Below are 26,623 nucleotides of genomic sequence, written 5' to 3'. Positions count from 1 at the left end.
TGGTGAAGTCTCTCATCAGCCCTGCCAGTTTTGTCATAAACAGCAACATCTAAGCAAGGACAGTCTGACTGCACCTGTAAATCCACCCTTCACTGCTGTAGGGCTGATCCTTTTTAGAGCCTCAAGTGATTTAACTACTCCTTTTCAGCCTGTCTTCCTAGCTCTGCAGAAAGTGAGTCACTTTATACAATGGTGGGTGGAAAGAAATGACACTCTAGATTTCATGCTAGCCCCCTACAGCTCAGTAAATATGGGATCTGCTCTGAAGACAGATGCAACAAAACCTTTGTAACTGTACATGCTAAGCAAATTCAAAGCTCAAGTGCCTGGCGGGGTTCCCTGTAAGCTGTGCGCTTGTGCTGCTGCTCAGGTGAGCTTCAAATGCCGCCCAGTAGATTAGCAGAGCGCCCACAGCTAGGTTTTGTGTTTCCATTGGTGGTGCACATTCACACATGCCTCAGTGAACATAAAATTTATTCCACACATGGATGGGAAAATCCACACATTGGTGGAAAAGATAAGCGGGACCATTGGTGCCAGGACCCAGGCTGGTTGACACAAAGGTCAGGAAGGAACTTCGACTTCTGTAAAGCACTGCACAGATGAACAAGTGCATTCTGTGCAAGTTCTGCCTTTCTATGGATCATCAGGTAGTGGTCTCTCCTGGCAGAATATTAGATGTGATGGACTAGTGGTACAACCTGTTACAGCAATGGAGTAGCTAGAGATGAAGAAGAATGATTAGCGCTTAGGAGCCATCACCTACTAGGGTGGACTTGGTCCCCCCATTAGAAGAGGTAACAGATATTAAACTGAGGATACAACTGAGATGGCTGCTGCTGCTGCACAGTTTGGAGCCAAAGTTATGAGGTATTCAGAACTGGAGGGGGGTTGTTTGGTCAGTTATTAAAAAGTGGGGAGAACCCCCAACAGCAAAACTCAGATTCAAACGTCTATCAAAGGGCAGAGGGTGTTTGGAGCCAGCAGGTCCTGAGCCCACCTCTGCACCTGAGCTTTGTCAACAGCAAATTCTATGTCCAGAAAGCTTAGGCATACATGTTTTTGGCAAGCTTTTGATGAAAAGACAAGCTGCTTGCCCATGGAGGCACTTATACAGAGGCCAGTGCCACAAAATACAGTGGGAAATCAGCCATTCACCCCATAGCCTTGGCCTCCAGACACTCACTGAGTGACCTTCCTTATTTTCATCTCTCCCCTATTGCTCACTCTGTGCCATCAATTAAATTTAGCTTCACCCAGGATGCTCCTTGCATTCCAGGCAGCTAAAGAACTCGGATCGGGTTCCAATTTCAGATCCATCCTTGAAGATGCAACTATCCCCCTTACCCACCAGGAATGCCTAATCACAGAGAAGCCTTGATCCTGCATTGGGGTAGCTGGGTGAGCATCTGACTCCAACCCCCCTTTCTGTACACACACAACTCAGTCTGACTCCTGTCAGCAAGTGCTCAGAACCTGGGTGCTAGGAGCCAATTAAGATTTTCATCCAAAGCCCTGTCATTATGCAACGTGGACACAGACCTACGTCAGAAGGGCTGTGTCGTGCAGGGCAAACGTGTTAGCGTGGCTGTGAGACCCAAATCCAGCCAACGTAAACCAGGTTGACAGTGCAGTCAATGCTCACCCACATGGGTGGAAACCTCTGGTCCACAAGCTCCATAGACCTGAGCTTAGTGCAGAATATAAACAGACCCTTCAGTAATTCCCCTTTGGTCCAAGACACCATATATTGACTACCACTGAAGTCATTGGGAGTTACGCCATTGACTTCAGCAAAAGCTTGATCAGTCCCAGGTCTGATGAATATTTGGCCAGGAGTTAATTGTTTGACTCCAGACAACTAGATTGCCCTCATCCTGGATGTTTAGGGACTGTTAATAAAGACTAATGCCTCTTCAAACAGAGTTTTTCCTGCTAGTGCCAGGCAGAGTAAAATATTCATACTTCTTGACAGCTGTTTGTGAAAAACAGAATGGCAGCCAAGCGATTGGCTAGGTAATGCCACTCTGGGTAATGCCTAGGGTTGCCAGATGGTTTAACAAAAAATACCGAACACTCCCCTCCCCCCCCCAAAAAAACCACCCGGAAAAAATTCTGTCAAGGAAAAAAGGGGGAGACCAAAGTTGTTAAGCAAAAAACCCCAAAAACCAACCAACCAACCAAACAAAAAAAACCCAGAACAGAATTGTGGAGCAAAACGAAAAAACATTTTTTTAAAATTGTTAAAAAGGAGGCTGCCCCTTAAGACGGCCGCCATCTTTGATGCCATTTTTAAAATCCCGCAGCTCCACCCAGTAAACACAGGGAAGGCGGGGGCTGTTTGGAGGGGGCACAGGAGCAGCTTTGTAAGCTGCACTTTTGGGGGGCATGAGCCACGGGTTGGCCATGGCTGGTGTTGAAGGGGGCTTCATATGGCCAGCTCCCGGGTCTCTGCTGGTCATGTGGGCCAGAGCAGTGTGCACTCCGCTCTTACCCCAGCCCAGTGCTCCCCTAGCGTGGCACTCGGCAAGTGCCCTCTCCCCGCCCCTCTTTGCTACGACTCTGCCGCACTCCTCTCTCCCCTACCCCCGCTAGATGTGGCAGGGGAAAATTGTCCCTGCCGTGTTTCTATCCCAGGGAAACAGGAATTACCTGTTTTTTTCATTTCCTGTTTTCACATGTCCGGTATTTCCTGTTTTTTTTTACCGGACGGAGCCTGCAAATACCAGACTGTCTGGGTGAATACTGAACAGCTGGCAACCCTGTGCATGCAAAGACTGCATGGGCTAAGTTGTAGGAAACACCTCCTGTCCATAAACTTCTCTTCTGAATGAGGAAGACTGGAGGAAAGCAGGGCGTTTTGAGGAGCTTTACAAAAAGTGAAAGGCATTTCCCTGCTCTCCTGTTAGGTCAGTGGCTCTCATCCTTTCCAAACTACTGTATCCTTTTCAGGAGTCTGAGCTGACTTGTGTTCCACCTTACTTAAAAACGACTTACAAAATCAGATATAAAAATACAAAAAAGTCACAGTGCACATGGGAGGCAGGTGAAGGCCCTGCTGGGGAAGGCGAGCTCCAGCCCCGCTCCTTCTGCCCAAAGCCCTGTCCCTTCAGTAGCCTTCGCCCCGCGGAGCCACGCTCTGCCCAACCCCAGCCCAATCCTTCCTGGACACCTGGAGGGCCAGGGCTGCCATGCCGCAGTCTCAGCCCTCTCCTGTGGCCAGGGAACGGAGCTACAACACCGCAGCTCCAGCCTTTTCTGGTGGCTGGGGAGCCGGGCTGCCGTGCCATGGCCCCAGCCTTTCCCAGTGGCAGGTGTGTAGGCAGTTTTGGGAAGGCAATGCTTTCTTCTCATTTCATCATAGCATTATAAAATAAAACAACAGGAATATTGTACGTACATCTCAGTGGCTATGTCTACACTGCAGGCTTCTTTTGGAAGAAGCTTTTCCGGAAAAGACCTTCCGAAAAAACTTCTTCCAAAAGAAAGTAACCACGCTACCAAAGCGTGTCGAAAAAGTGATCTGCTTTTTTGGAAGATAGCATCCATTCTGAATGGATGCTATCTCGCATTTCAGCAGTGATTACTATGAGTGGAATGGCCACCAGGGCACCTGTGCTTTTTCCTCTTTCCTCTTCTTGCAAAAGAACTCCCTCTTCCCCATCCATACACACCTTTTTCCGAAAGAGCTTTTTCGGAAAAAGGCTTCTTTCTCATAGAAAGAGATTTACCAATGTCGGAAAAAACCCTCTGTTCTTTCAATTTTCTCTCAAAAGAAAGCGATTGCAGTGTGGACGTAATTGAAGTTTTTTTGGAAAACTGAACATTTTACCAAAAAAACTCTGTAGTGTAAACATACCGGCTACGTCTAGACTGGCATGATTTTCCAGAAATGCTTTTAACGGAAAAGTTTTCCATTAAAAGCATTTTCGGAAAAGAGCGTCTAGATTGGCAGGATGCTTTTCCGCAAAAGCACTTTTTGCGGAAAAGTGTCCGTGGCCAATCTAGAAGCGGTTTTCCACAAAAAAGCCCCGATCACCATTTTCGCATTCAGGGCTTTTTTGAGGAAAATAAATCTCTGCTGTCTACACTGGCCCTTTTGCGCAAAAGTCTTTCAGAAAAAGACTTTTGCCCAAACGGGAGCAGCATAGTATTTCCGCAAAAAGCACTGATTTCTTACAGTAGGAAGTCAGTGCTTTTGCGGAAATTCAAGCGGCCAGTGTAGACAGCTGGTAAGTTTTTCCAGAAAAGCGGCTGATTTTCCAGAAAAACTGGCCAGTCTAGACACAGCCGCCCAGTGTATAGAAAATAGATCAGAATATACGACGCGTTGTCTCTATGAAGTTTTAGTTTGTATTGACTTTGCTACTACTATGTACATAGCCTGCTATAAAACTAGGCAAGTATCTAAATAAGTTGATGTCACCCATGGAAGACCTCTGCATACCCTGGGAACCACACTCTAAGTTAAACAGTGGGATCTAAATACTGATTGCTGCTGGTCTGAATGGAGTTTGGTGGAAGGGTCCTCAAAAGACTGCATGAACTTTTGGGAAGCATCCATGAGATGTGAGGGGAGTGTGAAGAAGGTGTGTGAGGGAGGCAGGTCATTCAACTGACTAGGAAGGTCACAAAACTAGGGCTGCAGCTACGAGTGAAGCACCATTTAGGGGTGCTTTGGGAACTAAGAGCATGGAGTCCAATAGACAAGATGCCTGTGCTGCCAGGCAGGGACATGATGCAAATGCCAGTGTTGCATTTACACACATGGATGGATGATCAGAACTGGTGCTACAGGACAAATCGTTTGAAATGCAGCCGTGTTCCACTTTTCACGTAGGCCAAGTGACTTCCCGGGAATATAGCCATAATTCCTGGGACTGTCCTCCTATGCAACAGAGACTGGGAACTGTGGCTTAGATAAGGGCATTACTGGTTAAACTGTTTTGTGCTATATCTCAGTTTAGCTGATGCCAGCTGGTTTACATTTAGGTTTGCCTGCTGCAACGCACGCAACAGCTCTGCTAAAACATGGCAAGTCAGCAAAAGTATCAACAACATCCACACACACTGTGAGACTCAGAGGCCTCTGCACTGGACCTATAAAATCAAGCTGGTTGCTGTGGTGGGAAAAAAATGGGATTTATTTTTTTCCTAACTTTCTGGGAAGACAAAATTATTGCTATATTAGGGGTTCCACCTGATTTCCATATCTCCACATCCATGTTCTTGCACACAAATCAGGTCCTTCCAACGTCTGCTATTTAAATTGGGCATTGAGGCCTCTTTGGAAATTTGGCCCTATATTTTAAGTTTTTCCTGTATTTAAACTCATCTGCAAGGATCATGGGAGTTGGCCATGACACAGCCAATGTTCTCTCTAACCCAGTGGCTCTCAAAGGGTGGTCCTCAGACCACTCATGGTCCGCAACCATCTTGTAGGTGGGCCGTGGGATCGGGGTTAGCTGCCCCCTCCTCCCACAGTAGGGAACCTGGGCTGGTGCTCCAAGCCCATGGGCTTCCCCCACCCCGTGAAGTCAGAGTGCCAGTGCCAGCTTCCTGCTGTGGGGGAGAAGAGCCTCACAGGCTGGATCCAGCTTGCAGGGGAAGGATCAGCTCTGTGTGCTATCGCTCCTCCTTCCCCCAGCTGGGGCAATCTGCTCACCTGGAAGCTTTCCCTGCTGCTCCCATTGGCCAGAACCATGGTCAATGGGAGCAACAGTGGGCAGTGCCTGAGAGCAGCTGGAGGTAGGGAGCAGGTAAGCGCTCCCCATCCACCACATGCCCAGACCCCACACCTCCATCTCCCTCCTACCCCCCCTCCCACCGATACCCCCGTACTCCATCCCACTCTTGCACCCTCTCTCCCACCCAGACCCTCACTCTCAGCCTGCTCCTGCACCCAACCTCTTGGCAAGACCCCACTCACCCATCCCCTCCTGCATCCTACCTCCTGACCAGACCCTACATGCCCACCCCCTCCTACACCTATTTTGTCATCATGAGTGGTTGGCTGGTGGTCTGCAGAAAGGTCTGCATTGAGCAGGGTGGGCTATGGGCCAAAATGTTTGAGGACCACTGCTCTCATCTTTTCCATGCCTGGGTGGATTTCTGCCCCCTGCACTCTGTCTTCCTGCTCCTATAGAAGCTTTGCTTTTAACTCAGATTAGCAGCTCCAAAAGCCTATTAGGCAGTCTCAAGTTGAATGTGAGCTGCTAACCAGCTGAGTGATGGTATGGTTTTAACCCAGGTTAAAGAACACCCTTCTTCTTGCAGTGTAAACATACCCTGAATTAGATTTAATTTTTTTCCTGAAACTACTAATTGAACGTGCTTAACCTGCAAAGGGACATCACTGCTGCATTTGTGTAATGCCAGTAGCTACTGCTCTCGACTCCCGGTTTCATAAGGTGCAGAGAAAGCACTTCTACTAGTATGCATTTCAGAAAATGAGTGAAAACAATGTAAAAAGAAACATTAACTCCCAAACCCCTTAACAAACACATGTTCCCTGCAAAACAAAACAATTTCCGGAAATGCGTCTGTTACCCTGTCGCTGGGTAAGCACTTTTCCCTTCTCCCCCATACTGTATTGTATGTTGAACAGCTGTGACATCCAGTGGCCAAATACAATACAGTTTAGTTTTGTATAGAGTCCTTCATGCACAGTAACAATACATAGCCCTTATATAGCACTTTTCAGCTTCAAAGAGCTCTATAAACAGTAACTAATTAATCCCTGCCCTATGGGCTAGAGGACAGTGATCTACCTAATTGTACAGATGAGATGAGGAAACATCACATTTGAGGCCCTAAACAAATTGTGGTGATAAATAATTATAAAATCTCAGAGGGGTTGACATTAGGGATGTTAAACGGTTAACTGGTAAGCCTGCCAGTAAGCATGAGGCTTACCGGTATGTTTACTGGTTAAACGATTAACCGACCCTTGGCAGCAATCTCTGACAGTGGCCAGACATTGTAGGCCGAAGCAACAAGACCCCACAATTAGAGCTGTGGTGGGCCCAGGCAGCAGGAACTGAGTCTAAATGATTAACCATTTAAGTGCTCTCATTTATCTGGGTAACTGTTTTAACTTCCCTCGTTCTCATTTGCTGGCTCTGGAGAGAGAAGTGGATAGGGACAGTACCTAGCTCTGAAAGAAAGAGGTTGCAGATGAGGAGTGACCGGTTCAAGGATAAAGAGTTCAAGAGCCAGGCCAAACTAAATGCCACCTTCCACAGTGATGTTCTGAAGGTGCGGATGGGACTGACTAGCAGCCATGGAAGTTTTGGGAGGCACAGAAAGTTCAGCATTTGAGCAAACTGGGGCTGGATTCGAGGGCATGGTGTTGGAGTGAAAGATACAGGACAAAAAGGCCTCGAGGTGTTTAGCAGTAGGAAGCACAGCGTAACCAGGAACTGGCATGCAAGACAGACAGACATGGAGAATGGAAAGTCAGGGAGAAAAGGAGGATGGAAAGCCTCCACTCAGGGCCGCATTATGACTTTCGTGGGCCCTAGGCACTTTTGCCTTGGTGGGCCCCTCCCACCATAATAATAATCAATATTAAAAATATCAATATTAAAAAATATTTTTCATATAACTTTATATTTTATATTTTTTTCTGTTTTAGGCAAAATTTAATAGATTTTTGTGGGCCCTAAAAGTTTCATTTTTTTCTGATGTGAGAAAAAAATTAAAACATTTTCTTCGACCCTAAAAGTTCATTTTTTTTCTTCTGATTTTAAAAGAAATTAAAACATTTTCGTGGGCCCCTAAAAGTATCGTGGGCCCTAGGCACTGTGCCTAATGGATAAGTCGGCCCTGCCTCCACTAGAGACTTAGACAGAGGAGCTGACAGCCTCTGTAGGCCCCTGAGCAAGGCAGGGTGGGGGAGCTCCACACTCCTGGAAAGGGCGGGGCTTCAGGTAGAAGGGGCAGGGCCACAGGCAGCCAGCCCCTCTGGCCCCTGCCACTTCTGCAGTAGCAGTGGCGGCAGCTGGAAGCTCTGGGGCAACTACCCCCTTTGCCTCCCTGCTCCCACCTCATTGTCAGGGCTGCACTTAGGTGCAGTATTAGTCTGTGGATCAAATGCATGCAGCTTCAGGGTTTACTCCTGTTGTTCATCTTGCTTCAGATCCAAATTCATTAACTAAATCAGGGGTTCCCAACCTTTTTCGGTCCCTGTACCCTCTTGACTTTTAGTAAACCTTCCCATACCCCCTATTCAATATGAAAGGAAATAAATTCTAGACTCTAGAATCCACGACTTTTTTTCACTAACACTACTACTTTTGGAATATTTCAATTAGGATAATCTAATTATTTACCAAATATTTTCCGTACCCCCTTGACAAGCTTCTCATACCCCCTGGGGGTAATGCGTACCCCAGGTTGGGAACCCCATAACTAAATGAATGGATTAGCATGTCCTTGCTACATTCCACAGAGTTGTATTCAGAAAGCCTCTGAAAATTTAACCTCAAGAAAGAGAAACTGACAGTAAAACAATACTGGAATGGCTTGCCTGGTCCAAAAGGATGGTTAAAGTGGATGGCAGATCCATGCACATCCAGCTCGCCTTGTTGAATCCAGCCTAGGTAGGTAGTGGTAAAAACTGTTATGATGAGCATGCAGTCTGGAGACGTGTGATTGCAGCACATGATGTCACACCAAAGCTCGCTTGGATCTAGCTAGCTCCCGTAACGATTTCTCTTCTGATATTTGAAAATAGACGTGTGTGTCCCTCCCTTTCTCAGTTTTTGGTAACAAGGACTAATGACTGACTTGCGTTAATCTTATGTTTTAAATAAGGTACATTCACAATATTCTCATGGTACTTAAGTACACAACAGTGCATTTACATATATGGACATGTAGCCTGGTGCCTGATGCACTGCATATAACTTATGCATGAATGTGCACAAACCAGACTGTCACCCACTAAATGTCAGCAGTAATCTGAATACCTATCACAATTTAAAGTACCAGTTAAACCATGTATCTGATTGAATAAACCCCTTGAGAACCTCTTAGATGGGGAAGCTAATCCACACAATCTCTGGCCTGGTTATCGAGATCCATAAGCTCTTTGGCCCATCCCAGCTGGTTCGATAATGAATTATGGGGAAGAATGATTTCCACACCAAGAACAAAATCAAAAGCCCATTTAATTTAAGTCAGGATAAGACCCCAAGTCGATGTGCATGATTCTCAGTCAGATCAGATGGCAGATTAAGGTCACTGCAGTCACACAAGATTTATAAGTATGTTTTTTGGAAGCAGATTCTGGCCTACTATGCACATGGGTCTTTAGCGCACACCCACATATAACCTGCAGACTATCTAGGTATTTATGTCAGCTCATGATCTAGGTACCTGAATACCTGCATTGCATCTACAAGGATCAAATTTTGTATAGGCCCTTCAACTACAACCGTGCTAATTATGCCACAGGTAGTTGGATAAGTGGGGTGCTATGGGTCTGCAATTGCACAGTGAGTTTCAGTCTAGCTAGCATTTAGGTGCTGGAGGCTTTTGGAAGCATGCACTGTACCCTCACTTGTCTGTCATTAGCAAGTCTGGATGAGGGATTGGATAGGTTAAGGAAAAAGTGGGAGACACAGATAATAATTTCAAAATAACCCATCATGCCAAGTCATTTCATTATTCCAGTACATTAAAACCTATGTCTCAATGACTGCAAAAAGCATGACAACCAAGATAAACAGATGCAGCCCCAAGAGTCAGGCAGGCCACTGTGAATAAATGGAAGAAAAACTTGCAGATATTAATGTCACGTTTTAAAAAGAAGCCCACAAACATGCAACGTTACCTTTCTAAAGTCCGTCCCTTAAATATCTCAGCCTGCAAAGCTGTCAGAGGGAGGAAATCACAACATTGACATGTTGACTGCTGCTTCCATTACAGCATCTCTCTGGACCCTCGCCACACAGAGTGCTGCGTTAGGCCACAGGATCCGGAAGCCTTGATTACAAGGACCCTTGGTCCTGGAAAGGAATCCTCAGCTGGAAGGCCACTGTTCTGCTTTCAGTGGGAACTGCTCGACAAAATGCAAGGTGTCAGGCACTCACAGAGATTGGCTGGATATGGTGGATGCGGATGATATGTAAGCAGTAAGAGTCATTCACGCTCCTCAGGTGCGGTGCGTTGTGAGGTCCTAAGGGAATTCCACACTCCTGCAGCACTCTGGATGTGCATACAAACTGCTGTATGCCCACACCCTGGAATGTAGGCTGGGTTTTATGCCATGGCCATTATGAATTGGCTAACAAGTCCTGATTTGTGCAGGTTCTTGTCTTGTGCTTACATGCCTTGGAATTCCAGTCAACAGATAATCTCAGCCAGGTGTTTCATGGCAGAGTTGTAGTTCTTAACCCTTCTGCTGAAAAATTTCAAACAGGCGTGGAAGCAGGATTACCCCCTCGGATAATACAGGTCTCAGAGGGGTGGCCGTGTTAGTCCGTATCTGCAAAATCAACGAGGAATCAACATGGTGTGTATTTTAACCAGCCCCTTCAAAATAAAAAATAATTTTGCCTACATCTGGGAATAAAAATGCCAATTTTTAAAAAGCGACAGAGACTCAGAACACTGCAGTCCTTTTTCTAAGGCATACAGGATGCCAAGACATCATAGCCCCAATGTTCGGCTGTTTTAAGCTGGGTCAAGTGCAAGGTTTGTGGTCCTTGCTTTCAAAGCCTTCAGGAGCCTGGGATTGGCCCTTAGGGACCACCATGACCATATCCTCCCCTGAGAGCAGCTTCTCATTCTTGATCTTGGGAACTCAGGAGATAGAGGGGAGTGCAACTTTGTTACATTTGGTACCAGAAGTGGGGACTTTTTGGATGGCCCCTGCAAACAAGGGACCAGGGAGGAGCTGACAGGTGCACTAGACCAGCAGCAGCAGGCTGCAGGATCCGTCGAGCTTCCGCAAACTGCCCAGCAATGGCCCAATGACACCAGGGAGGAACTTCAACAGCAGCAACTCCAGGATCACCAGTCCCAGACTTGGCAGGGAGCTTGGCAGCTACAAAGGCATCCACCCAATTGCCACAAAGGAAGGCGTCAGGAGACCCTAGCATGGAGCTGTAGGTACTATGGGCACAGGGGGAAGGTAAGATGGGTTTACCATGACACAAGCCACGTCTGTATGGCCAGACCAGTAGTCTTAAGTTCTACCAAGACCAGTGAAGGCCAGGCTGACCAAGATATCTGGCCACGAAGAACTGAGGCTCTGGCTACAGAGCATGCAGAACAAGAGAACTGTTGGGACTCAATTTAGGGCCTGGAAGGGACAATTTGTTTCCATTGCAGGGAAATGGGCCTCATAAGAAGACATTGCCTCTATAAAAACTGTAATTCGGGAAGGCAGGATTGGTACTATTGTGGACCAAGGCCTCCTTGTAATTGGCAAACCTGGGCTAGAGAAGGAAGCAGTCCATGCAGTAGAAATGCAAGGACCAGTTTTCAATCTCTATCTTGAGGGAGGAGAACAAGGTGAATGTACCTATGGTGTTGCAGGAACTGAGGCAGGACTCTGGGTTGGGCACCAGGCACCCCATACAACCTGCAGAATCAGATGCTCACTCTCTGGGGTGAATCATATAACAGGATGAAGGCTTGGGAGACTCACATTCAGGGAACAGAGTGGACACATTTAAAGGCAGTGAAAGAGCTGGCTGAAAAAATGGCACAGACCAACCTGGAAACTGCCAATCTTGAGAAAGTGAAGCTGGTCCCAACCACTGAAAGTAAAGAGGTGTCCAAGAATAGCAAACCACATCCACCTTGTGAGCAAGACCCTGGGAATACAAGGAAGAGTGGGCAGAAACCTTGTGAAGGAGGCAAGCCAAACCGAGATCTGGTGGAAAAAATCTCTAGCCTAAAAGACAGGCAGAAGGGGGAGTTGGAGTATCTCCTTATCCTGGAGAAGAAATGCTCTGCCTGCTGTAGAGACCAGTGGGCCTGTTCTGAAATAGAGGTATAGGAGCAGGAGAGAGAACCCCTCTCTTTGAGCAGAGCACTGAAAGGCAACAACAGAAACTGGATCTAGAAATGGTCCAGCCGCCTTAGAGAAGCAGCTAACCAGACAGAGAAAGGAGCTAGAGATTGAGACCCAAAAAAAGTGGTCCCCACCTATGTAAGTGGGCAGGACCGAGGGGTGTCTGGAAAATCATGATAAGGTGATAAGCACACAGAGAGAAAGTGCCAGAAGGCTTGTGTGAATACCAGTGGGCTGGCTGATGGGCTAGGCACCCCGAAAGACCTACCAAAAGGATCAGGTGGCAGTCTAATAAAGAAGCAAGTGTCCTGTGGCACAAACACAAAGATCCCATGTACAACAGAGGCTGCAGTAATGGCTGTAGCCCCCTCAGCTACACAGGACACTTCTACAATAAGAGACTGGGGTGAGCTGGAAGAGAAGGCTGCTAGAGCTGATCATAACCCCACTGAGATCCTGGAACTACAGACCCAGGTTGCTCAATACCAACAAGAGCTCAAAGAGATTTGCTCTTCATGGGACAGAATCATTGGGCAAGCGATAAAATGGGAGCAAGAGCTGGCCCACCTCAGAGCGGAGAAGGGGGTGAGAGAACAGCAATCCCTTCTGCTGCCAAAGAAGCCGACTAGGCTCCAGAACCTGCTCAGGGTCCAGCCAGGAGCAAGGCCGCTACAGACAGAAGATAATGTGGACAAGGACATTCATCTACTTGCTGAAGCAGGGAGCTCCCCACTGTGGCTCTAAATCCCTAGAACCTAGATGCAGTAATTGAGCCAGGTTACCAGTAGACCCCTGCTAAAAAGGAGAGCTCTTTTCAGAGGAAAAAGAAGCCAAACTGGTCTGAACATGCTAAATGTCATCCACAGCATAGTATGGGTGCAGAAAACAGAAGTGGGTGTTGCTAAGCCAGGGATTGAAAGCAGTGGGCAAAACCATACACTCCCTGGTCTTTGGCATTCTGAGAAGGGATCTGAACCTAGACAGAGAGATTCTTAATGCTGAAGGATGTATATGTAGTTGCATTCAAAAGGACTCCTCTCCAGCTCAGGAGACGACAGTAAAAGACTATTTCTGGGGAAATCCCAGTTCTGTTAACCAGCCTAGTGGCATTAAAAGGCTTACACAATCTGAATGCCTCACTGTGGTAAATTATAACATGCTACTGACTAAGGAGGGGCATGGAGGAGGGGAGGGGGATTGGGTCAGAGTGCAGGGCTGGCGGTGCTTGGCTCTGAGGGAGAGGGGGGAATTGGGTTAGAGCAGGGGGCTAAAGGTGCCTGGCTCTGGGGGAAGGATGGGGCATTGGGTTAGAGCAGGTGGAGGAGGGGCAGAAGCACCTTAAATTCAACGTCTTCATGGATGCAGAATAAGGCAGCCAACACAGATGTCATATTTAAATTCCAGGGCAAAAAAAGAATCAGCATGTACCTGGTTTACAATGTGTTCCTTTAAAGAAAAGCGATTGCTAAACTCTCCCTAGGTAAAACAAGCCTGGGAGGAGAAATTTGACTGAAAGGGGTGAAGATTTTTAAAGCTCTTTAGGCAGATAAGCTGGGAGAGAGACCTGATCAATTTGGGTGAGAGACTTCCAGACCTCTCCAGGTAGAGAGACCTAGCAGAGAAACCCTGAGAAACTGGCAACTGGCAAGGACAACTAAAACTCCCTAAGTTAAACAAGAAGGGAGAATCCTGACAAACAAGGACATATACACTATATTGGGGAGATACCTAAATCTTGTTTGAGCAGGGAGGTGTATGACAAGGTGGATTAAGCCCCGAGGCCCCCTACTGGAGGCCTTGTGGTCCTGGCACGCCCTACCCCAGAAAAACGCCAATAGAGAGGTCCTCCAAGCAGGCTAGAGTGGCTGCAGGGGGAAAGCAGCCAATTGGGGACCAGGAAGACCATATTAAAGGAGCTGCAGGCCAGTGCAACAGTTAGTTACTGTGTAGAGCTCAAGGACTGAGGACTAGGTGGCTGGCTGACTGGAAAAGTAGCAGTGCTACCAACAGCTCAGTGTGGAGAGCTCACAGCAAACAAGACAGAGCCCTGAGGTAAGGGCAAACTTGGTACAGGGCCATGGGGAAGCAGCTCAGGGAATTAGAGCAGCAGAACAGACATAGCAGACAGCTGCTATCTACAGGGTTCCTGGGCTGGGACCCAGGGTAGAGAGCAGGACTGGGTCCCTCCCAACTTCCCATTAGCCACTGGGGAAAGTTCTCTGCTGAGTACGGGTTAAAGAGCTTGAGGTAACCCCACAAGAAGAAATTCCCAGTGCATTTTCCTGGGTTTAAAAAGGGGGGGGGGGGGGGATAGTGTATCATCGAAGGTTAAGGAATCTGTGGCCTTGGGGAGGTTTTTAAACAGAAGCCTCTAGAGCAGGCATGTCCAAAGTCCGGCCCGCGGGCCAATTGCGGCCCGTGGTCGGATTTAATACGGCCCCCGCTTCTCCCGGCTCCCCAGTGCTCTTTTTAACTGGCGCGCGCAGCGCAGCGCGCCGCTTTGGGCCGCGCTGCCGCTGCCGCCGCAGTCCTAGACCCTGCCCTGTAGGGCACGTCCGCAGCCCCGCTCCCCCGCTTGGCTGCGGGTTCGCCCTGCCCCCGGGCCGCCGTGAGGCCAGCGTGCCCTGCGCTCTCCGACCCCGCGGGCCCTCCACTTTGGGGCTGAGAGTGCGGGGACGGCCCCCGCTTCCTCCCCCTCTCCTGGCTCCCCGGTGCTCCTCCGAACTGGCGCACGCAGCGCGCCGCTTCCAGCCAGGCTGCAGTCCTAAAGCCTGCCATGTAGGGCACGTCTACAGCCCCGCTCGGCTGCGGGTTCGCCGTGCCGCCGTGAGGCCAGCGTGCCCTGCGCTCTCCTGTGCTGCAGTCCAGATCTCAGTTTCACCCTTCACATTAGTGTAGGCAAGTTTTTTTTTCAATTGAGATGAATACATTGTAAAATCTCAGTTAATGTCAGTTGGTCTAAATCAGTTATAAATATATTTGGACACAACATGTATAGTTGGTGTTATGTTCCTGTTCATATTTTTTTAACTTAAAAGTTGATAATATGTAATGTACTTTACAATGTTCCTGACATATATTTCAGCTTCCTGGATTTTTTTTTCATCTGGCCTTCAGATATGAAAGGCAGAGTGATTTAACACCTATTTAGATTTGTCATCCATGTGACGAAATGAAAAGTATGCCGTTTGCAATAAACTTTGCATAAAATAGTTAATTTGCATTTAATTTTAATGGTTCAAAGAATGTCAGGCAAAATGGTCGGCCCTCACGCATGTTCACTTCTTCAAATCTGGCCCTCTTTGAAAAAAGTTTGGACACCCCTGCTCTAGAGGCAAGGTCTTTTTAAGGTCTCTTGCAGGCCCCCCACCTTCTGCACTTGAAATACCAGAGTAGGGAACAGCCTTGACAGGTGGTCCTAGCTCTTACCATTTAGGAGGAGTTCTTGAACAGACAGACAGACACACATTTTGAAAATACATAGTAAGATGGATGTTTAAAACTTGCCTCAGGGGCATATTCACAAAAATAAACAAAAAGCTATCAACCTTAGCTCATCATAAGTCTCAATCTTATTATCAGCTCCGGAATTAATGAAAACTGAGGCAGGCAGAGCTCACTATGACTTTTTAGGGATACCTGTCTAGGAGAAGATCTGTCTGATCTCAAACCTGCACTTGCTCACTCCAGTGCGCATGTCGCAGTTCCTGTGCCCAAGTATGAGGATTGGTAGGAGAAGAGAGTGTGATTGGAACTCACAAGCCAGTCTCACTGAAATCAATTCATGTGAAGGCATATCTGTTGATGCTACAGATTTACCTCTTGTTGACTAAAGTTCTACAGCAATGGGCCAGTGACATCAGATGCAGGTGGAGGATACCACTGGAAGCATCTAGCCACACACCTGCACATAAGTGGTCCAGGTGTGACGGTCATCTGTCTGCTGAATTGGAACAAAAACCGGTCTCGTATCCTGCTCAGGTGACAAAGCAGCCCTATATAGGGACAGTGCTGCTTTCTTCAAAAGAAGAGGGGGAGAGAAAACAATCCCTAAAAACAGCTTGTTCTGGCTGATTCCTGTCAGTTAACCAGCACTGACTGGCTATCCAATTTTGCCATAACAAGAGAAAATCATCAACTACACAGAAACTGCACTTTGCGTCCTTCAATGTACATATGCTTCTTAATAGCGATGACTGCCATGAATGAAGGTCAGCAATTACCATAAGAGAACTTGCACTTTATAACATTGACATCGCAACCTTGAGTGAAACATGCAACTCTGGGAGCAGCCAGTTCTGGAGGTTGGAGCAGGCTATTGATATTATTGTGAGGGACAGCCAAGACAAGTGGGAGTTGGCTTTGCCACCTGGACATGACTAGTTACTCCACTTGAATCCCCACTACATGCCATCAGTCCTCGCCTTATAACTGCAAAGACTTTGGGCAGTAGCTTATACTTGTTAGTGCACATGAACCCACATTACCTGCTGCAGACGATGAAAAGGAGGCTTTTAAGGAAAGCCTGAATTCAGTGATCTCTTCAGTACCTTTTCATTCCAAGCTATATATACTCAGCTATTTTAATGCTAGAGTTAGTCAAAACTCCATCACATGGCACAAGGGGTTTGGGCATCATTAAGGCCCTACCAAATCCTTGGCCATGAAAAACACACCCCAGACTGTGAAATCTGGTCTCTCCCCATGAAAGCCAGTCTTTTGTGTGCTTTTACCCAATACTAAACTGATGTCATGGGGGAGCCCTGACCCAAAAGGGAGCCGCAGGAAGATCACAAGGTTATTTTAGGAGGTTGTGGTATTGCCACTTCTATTTCTGCGCTGTTTTCAAAGATGAATGGTGGCTGTTGGCCAAGTGTTCAGCTCTGAAGGCAGAGCCCCACCACCAGCAGCTCAGAAGTAACGGTGGCAATACCATATGATGCCTCCCTTACTTCTGCGCTGCTGCCTTTAGAACTAGGTAGTTGGAGAGCGGTGCCTTCTTACTGAGGACACAGCTCAGCAGGCAAAAGTAAGGGCGGCAATACCGCACCAGGCCATGCTTACTACTGTGCTTCTGCTGGCAGTGGCTTTTACCTATAGATTTGACATGGCATCTGCGATCGGATTTGCCGGTCGAGGATTAGTCATTCACCAATGGCGTTTTGGAAGATGGGATCTGTCGATCAACAGCTCGGTTTATAAACACAGGATTTTAATGCAGGGCTAGTCATGGCTTCACTCTACCGCACTCCAGGCTGCCGCAATACGGACATTGCTACACTGAACTAAAAGTTCCAGAGTGCACGTTGATGTACTGCTGTTTGAAAAAGGAGTTTGTCAACAAGCACTACACAACTTTTAAAATGTGGTAGCAGTGTCCACGTGGAACCTTATGGCAGAGCAGGTTAACACACTGTAGATTCACACCTTGGCTTGTTGTTGCACACTTATTGCCTGGGTGGAGTGACCTGCCCTGTCCAAAATCGAGAAGCTGTGAACAAAAAGGCAACCTCTGATCTCGAATAACACCTACCTTTTATATAATGTTTGTCATTAGTGGTTGTCAAAGCACTTCATAATCTTTAATATATTTGTTCTCACAGAACTCCTATCAGGCACACTGTGATATTATCCCCATGCTACAAATGGGGATCTGAGATAGAAAGTGGGTAAGTGACTTGTCCAAGATCACACAGGAAGTCTGTAGCAGATCAAGGGCCGGACGGAGGCATTGGCGAGCCAGGCAGCTGCCCAGGGTGCCCAACCGATGGGGGGCGCCTGATGGCAGCTGTAAGGGGCGCGCGGTGTCCCTTAAAGCTGCCATTAGGTGCCGTGTGCCTGGCTCCTGCAGCGCCGGCCCACCTACATCCCCGCAGCGCCGGCCAGCAACGCCCTTCCCCCCACAGCCGCGGGGCCCTACATGGCCCAGCGTGTGCGCCAGCAGCAACAGCTGGGCCAGACTGGGCCGCACTTGCGACATGCACCCAAGGGGCGGGCCCTGGGCTGTGCGCCAGCGGCTGTAGCCGGGCTGCGCATGCTCCATGCGCCCCGGAGGCGAGCCTGCGCATCCTAGGGGGCGGGCCTGCACCCCACGGGCCGGCCTGCGCATGAGCCGTGTGGCCGGGGGCAGCGCCATGCGCCCATGCCCAGGGCACCAGAATACTTCGGGCCGGCCCTGAGCAGAGCAAGGTATTGACTGTAGGCCACACTAATCCTAGACTCGGGCTCTAACCCTGTACCATCCTTGTCACAAAATGTGAAGAGAGAGCCACTCTCTCAGATAGCCAAGACTGAAACCATTAGGGATGTTACCAGATTACTGATTAACCAGTTACCTGGTACCTGGGGAACAGCCCCTTGGCTGCTGCTTCAGCCCTGCTGGGTCCCCATGCAGGGCTACAGCTTCTAGCCCCACAAGGGGCTGCCAGCTTTTCTGGCCCATGTGGGGCTGCCGCTTCCCGCCCCGCATGGGCAGGAAGCAACCAAGCTGAAGCAGTCCCTGTACGCGGCGGGCGGGAGGGCCGCGAGCAGCTTCCCTAGCCTGACCCCATTAAATCAGTTATCCGGTTCAACTTAACATTTAACTGGTTCACTAATTAAACAGGATTTTACATCCCTAGGAACCATACAGGCCTGGGAGAAAGATGAGGCAGAACCAAGCTACAGAACTGGAAGTCCTCGTAGGTCAGGATTTATTGACCTTAAGGTGCCAGTACTCTGTCTGGTATCAAAGCAAGAGGGAGGTCAGGCTCTAGGCAGAGCATTTTCCACACAGCCATATAGAAAGTCCTCATCCCAAAAGGTGTGGCAATACCCAGTAGTGATGGTGAGGGCAGAGAAGGTTAGAAAATGGCATTGCCAGGCCCTCTCCAGTCTCCATCAGCTGTGATCCCAGCAGTAGAGTATTAGCCACCTGTTTTGTTTTATTCTTCTGAGGAAATAATTCTAACTGGAGATCCCTTCACCACTGCCAATTGCTTTTGCCTCATTGAATGCAAGAAATCCAGGGGACTATTGGGAGACTGACGATAGATGCTCCCCATAAAAAGCTCAGTGAGACCCATAGCTTTTAAGTGCAAATATCTAGAGGCTGCTTACTCAGTCAGAGCACCACACCCAGCAAGGAGGCTTGGAAGTAACACAGGAGAAATATTCTTGCAGACTCAGCTTCGGCCGAGGGCCAGAGATGGATTGGAGCACGTCCTTTCTTCATCAGCCTGCACTGATTGTGGCCAAACCTTTAGTGTGATGGACAGGAGGAATGGACCCAGCAGGGCTTCACCAGCTGTAGGCTGAGAACAGCTAACAGTGCAAGGTGATTCACTTAAGAGAAACAGCATCTCTCAAGGCCATTTCAGTGGGGAGCAGGAAGTGACTCGTGTAAATCATCATTCCACCACAAGGAGGAATCACCTTTGGCTCCATAGAAGAAACATACTAATTTCCAGAGCTGGTATTCTTCTGTGGACATTTTATTGTTGTGGACACCGTGTTCATCTATCGCAGTGGTTCTCAATGTGTGGTCCGACCAGCTTGCAGGTGGGCCGTAGGTTCCGGGCTTGCCTCTCCTCCTGCAGTGGGGAGCCTAAGCTGGCATTTCAGTCCCACCTCCCCACAAAGTTGGAGCCCCAGTGCCAGTATCCCGCTGCAAGGGGGCGGGGAGAGCCTTGTGGGCCAGATCCAGATCACTGAGGGAAGAAGCAGTCCTGCACCCTACCTCCCACCCAGCACTCCAGCCCCAGCCCACTCCTGCACCCTCCTGCTTATCCAGACTCCCTCATCTTCAGCCCACACCTGCACCTAACCTCCCAGCCGGTCCCACACTCCCCCATCTCCTTCTGCACCCCTCTCCCCACCTCCTCCTGCACCCATTTTGTCATCATGGGTGATTGGCTGGTGGTCCACAGAAAAATCTGCGCTGAGCGAGGTGGGCTGCAGGCCAAAAAATATGAGAACCATTGCTCTACAGACTAGACTGCTAATAAATATCATAGCAGAACAAAGAAGTCTCTTATCTGATGAATTTGTGTCTTCATGGAACGCCTGGGGACATGTTGCAATTCTTCAAAGATATTCGTCATGTAATTCTGTCAAACATTTTTTTACTCTGTGGGTTGGTAATGAACCGTTACTTTCTACTTCAAACCTGTTATTCTAACTGTGCTGCTTAGTTGTGAGAAGTTAGATAAATCGTGTTATTTTTTTGAATGCACTGACCATTTGAGTGCATGAGCCCACAAATAGGTGTACCAAAGACTTCAAAATTTGCCTTCCACAAACTTTTGTTGGTGAAAATTGGTTCTTGGCTTTCATGGATGGTGAACATGAAAAGGTGTGAGCACAATTCAAATGGATTTGTTTAAAACTTCAAGTAAAATCTCACAGGATGTTTTCGTAAACATTTTCCTACCTTGAATAACAATATTAAGACTCATTTTCTCACCTATGGAATCACTTATCGTCTCACTGAAATTTTATTTTTCTGACTTTCAAAGTCTGTATTTGGCCTGGCATCTGAAAGGCCTGGCCTGCACTTAAAATTTAGGTCAACAGAGTTATCTTGGTCAAGAGTGTAAAAAATCCACACCCCGATTGACTCACCTATTTTAATCATCAACCTCAGCCGGGATCAGGCCACACGAGAAATCCACTTCCTTGACACTACAATACAATGAAATGATGGACAAATTTCCACCACTATATACTGGAAACCCACTGACTGCAACACTTACCTTCACACCTCTAGCTTCCATCCCAGACACATTTCTCAATCTGTGCTATACAGCGTAGCCCTAAGATACAACCGGACTTGCTCCAATCCCACAGACAGAGACAAACACCTACACGCCGGGCATCCGGGAGCCGGGCCGGCCATGCGCCAGACATCTGGGGGCGGGGACGCCCATGCACCGCGCCTCCGGGGCGGAGCCAGCCACGCGCCCGGGGCCGGCACCGCACATGTGCCGCGCATGCCCGGGGCAAGGGCCGCCCACACGCCCTGCACCCAGGGCCGGCAACTCACATGTGCTGCACGCCTGGGGTAGGGGCCGCCCACGCGCCCTGCGCCCGGGGCCAGCAATGCGCATGTGTCACGTGCCAGGGGCGCACATAAATGCCACAACGGGCGCCATGGCCCCCGCGGGCACTGCGTTGGAGACCACTGACCTATAGGATCTATATAGAGCATTCTTCGAACCCACTTGGGCTTTGTCTACATGCGCGGCTTCTTGTGCCAGAAATATGCAAATGAGGCTAAGCGTGGAACATCGCCGAGCCTGGGTTGCATATCTAATGAGCCACCATTTTTGCAGAAGAGGCTCTTGCACCAGAAGGAGCTGTCTACACTGCCTCTTCTTGTGCAAGGAAACCCCTCTTGTGCAATGCCGCTACACCAATTATTTTCAGGAATAATGGCATTGCGCAAGAGGGGTTTTATTGCACAAGAAGGGGCAGTATAGATAGCTCCTTCTGGCGCAAGAGCCTCTCTTGCAAAAATGGCGGCTCATTAGGTATGCAACCGAAGCTCGGTGATATTCTGTGCTGAGCCTCATTTGCATATTTCTGGTGCAAGAAGCTGCGAGTATAGACATAGCCTTGGAGAATTGAAAAAACAGATTGACAAAGCCAAAAAAGTATCCAGACATAAACTCCATCCAGACAGGCCCAGAAGAGAAAACAACGGAATTCCACTTGTCACCACCTACAGTCCACAACTTAAACCCTTCCAAGGCATTATCAAAAATATACAACATATCCTGGAAAATGACCCCTCACTCTCAGAGGCCTTGGGGGAAAGGCCAAATCTCGCTTACAGACAATACTCAAACTTGAAACAAATTCTTTCCGGTAATCACGCAGCACAGCTACATCATAAGCATCCTGGTGCAAACTCTGTCCACGCATGTACACAAGCGTTTTCATCACTGGAACCAACCACATCAGCCACCAAATCAGAGGCTTATTTAACTGCACATCCACTTATGTGATCTATGCCATCAAATGCCAGCAATGCCCCACTGCAATGTATATCGGCCAAACTGGACAGTCTCTACAGGAAAGAGTTAATGGACGCAAATCAGATCTTGAAAAGGCAACACACAAAAACCTGTTGGAGAACACTTTAATCTTCCTGGACGCTCATTAAGGGATCTCCAAGTCGCTGTTTTGTTTCAGACCAATTCCACAAGCCAAATACACAGAGAAGAATTGGAGCTCAACTTCATTCACAAGTTTAATTCTTATACTAATGGTTGAATCATGATATCGGATGGCTCACACAGTATCAATCAACCAGTCAACAAATGAAGGCGCTAATGGTTCTTGATGTCTGTGTAGAATGTGGTGTTGGTCATCTTCCTTTCCAAGTGCTAACTAATCATAGAATCATAGAATAATAGGACTGGAAGGGACCTCGAGAGGTCATCGAGTCCAGCCCCCCGCCCTCAAGGCAGGATCAAGCTCCGTCTACACCATCCCTGACAGATGTCTATCTAACCTGTTCTTAAATATCTCCAGAGAGGGAGATTCCACCACCTCCCTTGGCAATTTATTCCAATATTTGACCACCCTGACAGTTAGGAATTTTTTCCTAATGTCCAATCTAAACCTCCCCTGCTGCACTTTAAGCCCATTACTCCTTGTCCTGTCCTCAGAAACCAAGAGGAACAAATTTTCGCCTTCCTCCTTGTGACACCCTTTTAGATATTTGAAAACCGCTATCATGTCCCCCCTTAATCTTCTTTTTTCCAAACTAAACAAGCCCAGTTCATGAAGCCTGGCTTCATAGGTCATGTTCTCTAGACCTTTAATCATTCTTGTCGCTCTTCTCTGTACCCTTTCCAATTTCTCCACATCTTTCTTGAAATGTGGCGCCCAGAACTGGACACAGTACTCCAGCTGAGGCCTAACTAGTGCAGAATAGAGCGGCAGAATGACTTCACGAGTTTTGCTTACAACACACCTGTTGATACAACCTAGAATCATATTTGCTTTTTTTGCAACAGCATCACACTGTTGACTCATATTCAACTTGTGGTCCACTATGACCCCTAGATCCCTTTCCGCCATGCTCCTTCCTAGACAGTCGCTTCCCATCTTGTATGTATGGAACTGATTGTTCCTTCCTAAGTGGAGCACTTTGCATTTCTCTTTATTAAACCTCATCCTGTTTACCTCTGACCATTTCTCTAACTTGCTAAGGTCATTTTGAATTATGTCCCTATCCTCCAAAGAAGTCGCAACCCCACCCAGTTTGGTATCATCTGCAAACTTAATAAGAGTACTCTCTATCCCAATATCTACATCATTGATGAAGATATTGAATAGTACGGGTCCCAAAACAGACCCTTGAGGAACTCCACTTGTTATCCCTTTCCAGCAGGATTTAGAACCGTTAACAACAACTCTCTGACTACGGTTATCCAGCCAATTATGCACCCACCTTATCGTGGCCCTATCTAAGTTATATTTGCCTAGTTTATCAATAAGAATATCATGCCTAGTTTATCAATAAGAATGGTTCTTATCAGCCTCTTTTAACTATTTAGTCTTTGAGATGCTACTAGACTAACTGTTGTTTTTAAAGTTTTTCTTGTTACAGACTCACTGGGTTATCCCTCTGAAGCTTATCTACTCACTGTCTTTTTTAATTCGTCCTCTTCAATTTTTTTTCCTCCCCCCCCCCACTCCGCCTTCCCTTATTTATCCTTGGATCTGGACTTCCAACATTCTGGTCATCTGAAGAAGTGGGTTGTGCCCACAAAATCTCATGATACCATCTACATGTTTTCTTAGTTTTTAAAGTGCTACTAGACTATTTGTTGTTTTTTAAGTTTTCCTGTTACAGACAAACTCGGCTACCCTCTGAAGCTATTTTAACTTAACTCTCCTGGCAGTTGTGCTTCTTTCCAGCAATGCACCTTGTTCAGGAGGTGATATTCCTGCACCGATGGAAAAGCCCTTTCAGTTGGAATAGGCTATATCTACACCACTGCGTTATGCCTGAGTGCAGGCATGCTCCCCTTCTTGTGATTTATTTCATTTTAATGATGGTGCAGCATGCCGAGAGCTGTGTATGAGGAGTGCTTAGGTGTCCATATGCAATGAACCTAATTGTCTGAACTGTTCAGTTTTCAGATCTAAGTTTTAATGCTTGAAAATGTTTCTTATGCAACTTCTTGTTGTCTTTGCATTATTTTCCCTTTTTCTGTATGCCTGTGTGACCTGAACCTCTGGGCATTCTCAGAAGCTGCCTACTGGATTGGATTCCACCCAAAACAATGCCGGGTGGGTGGTCTAACCACTAGGCTGAATGTTAAAAAGCGTGAGGCTTCTCCTTGTTTTTTTGTCAGAAAGAGCTTTGGCAATTAATTCCAGGAACAGGTATGTGCTTGTGAATTCTGAATGGAGGATGACACCCAGGCAGAGGGGTCTGGCTCCACACCCTTGGAAGGGCCAGGGCCAGGGCAGGAGGCACCCTGCTCTACCCCAGCCACCCTCCCCCCAGCACTGTTGGGAGTGTGCTGCCTGGGGCTCTGGTGGCAATTTAAAGGGCCCAGGGCTCCAGCTACCATCACTGCTGCTATCCTGGGCCTCTTTGAATCACCAGGCCCCAGGGCAGTTGCTCTCTTTGCTCACCCTTGTCAGCAGGCCTGATGGCACCTCCCTCCAGCCCACTTAGGCACCTAAATCCTTTGACTCACACTGCCCTGCTGCATGGTCATTGTAATGAAATAAAACCCTTCTGAGGGCAGGGCTTAGAACATCCCTCCCCTGCTTAGCTCTTGCTATTGGCCAGTTTAAACGGCTCCCCATCTGCCTTGCTGGCTTTTGTGAATCCTGTTCTTAAAAGCACCTAACTCTCCCTGGGCATTGTATAGGGAGCCTGGGCACCTAACTCACCGCTGTGGATTCCACACGGAGACAGCAGCAGGGTATCGCAGCATTAGGTATTGCAAAACTCAGTCACTCTGAACCCCTTTTGTAAATCTAGCCCTAAAAGCTTTGCCACAGAATGAAAAACTCCCTTTGGCCTGGATGTGGTATTCCTTAGGCACCAACCAACATTCTCTCTCTTTCTCTCTCTCTCTCTCTCACACACACACCCTCTTTCTCTCTGAGCTCATGTCCTTAAGTGTTTGCAGGGTCCTCCTCTGCCATCTCTAGAAAGGGGGTATAAACAGTACAGGAATATGTAGAGGGGACTATTTATAACATGGGTGACAGTTTCTGTGATACCGACAGAGGTAGTTTTGTTTTACTTGCATTTTTTAAATATTTGATATAACAGAGCTTGGATGCCACACCAATAGGAGCCATTCAACTTACCGTTCTGGTGTGTTCTCTATGTAAAAAGAGAAAATTGTTTTTCAGATTTCTATCTGAGCCAAGGCAGCAAGTCATCCCCAAAGGGGTGGTTTAGTTGCATCTAGATGCAGAGATAAGGAGGGGGTAAAACCCTCCAGAGGAAGGGAAATCCCCCTTTTCCTTTCAGTTTCACCATCACTTTTCAGCCAGAGAATTCTTACTGCAAAGTGGCAAATATACTATATTCGCTATATTTTAAATTTGCTTCTTTGTCCTTCCTAGACCTTAGGGCCTGAGTTTAATAAAGGTTAATAAAACGCAAAACGCCCTGCTGTGAACTGCTATCTTCCTTCAATGATCTCCCTGAGTAGCATAATATCCAGCTACACTTCCGCAGTACTCAGTCCCATTGGAACAAGCACTGGCAGGAAGTACTGAAATTTTCAGCTTCAGAGGGGAAGCTAGGTTAGTCTGTAACTTAAAAAAGTGGTCCTGTAGCACCTTAAGGTATGTCTACACTTGCAGCCTACTTCAAACTAGGGCTGCAAATGTAGGCATTTGGAATTGCAAATCAAGCCTGGGATTTAAATATCCAGCACTTAATTTGCATCTTCCCGGACGGGCGCCATTTTTTTTTAAAATTAACAAGCCCGAAGTAACTGCCTCCGTCTACACGCGGCAGTGAAACGGGCGTTCAAAATAAAGCCCTAGTTCGAACTACCTGTTATTCCTCCTGCAATGAGGTTTAACAGGTAGTTCAAGATAGGGCTTTATTTGGAGCTTGTAAATTTACTTCAGGCTTGTAAATTTCAAAAAATGGTGCCTGGCCAGGAAGATGCAAATCAAGCGCAGGATATTTAAATCCCGGGCTTGATTTGCAATTCCAAATGCCTACATTTGCACCCCTAGTTCGAATTAGGCTGCAAGTGTAGACATACCCTTAAAGACTAACAAATATAGTATCATGAGTTTACGTGGGTACAACCCACTTCTTCACATGAGTGGAAGAAGAGGCTGGAAATTTTCAGCAGTTGTCTTTCTGTCTCCCATTAGGGTTGCCAGATGTCCGGTTTTGAACCAGACAGTCCAGTATTTGAGCTTTCTGTTCAGGAAACAAATTGAGAAAATATAAATGAGAAAATATAAATGTCCGGTATTTTCTAAATAAGATGTAATGTAGATTGTCATGTAATGTCAAGTGTGTCCGGTATTTTTGTTGAAACCATCTGGCAACCCAATGACCCCCATCAATATGTCTGCTAGTTTCATGGATTTTTCCAACCTGCCTTT

General features: G+C 47.4%; 1 protein-coding gene across 1 annotated transcript in view; it reads right to left on the bottom strand.

Annotated features, from left to right (window-relative positions):
* The window catches only part of CA6 (carbonic anhydrase 6), a 53,607-nt gene extending 43,544 nt beyond the window's left edge, over positions 1–10,063 (bottom strand). The window contains exon 1 of the mRNA XM_006127096.5: positions 9,839–10,063. The gene's annotated coding sequence lies outside the window, so the exon portion shown is untranslated. The remainder of the gene's footprint in view (positions 1–9,838) is intronic.
* Positions 10,064–26,623: the final 16,560 nt, after the last annotated feature.

This window comes from Pelodiscus sinensis, chromosome 24 (assembly GCF_052426305.1).
Source record: "Pelodiscus sinensis isolate ZL-2025 chromosome 24, ASM5242630v1, whole genome shotgun sequence".
Taxonomy (NCBI): Eukaryota; Metazoa; Chordata; order Testudines; family Trionychidae; genus Pelodiscus; species Pelodiscus sinensis.
This window is presented reverse-complemented; position numbering and strand designations above follow the sequence as displayed.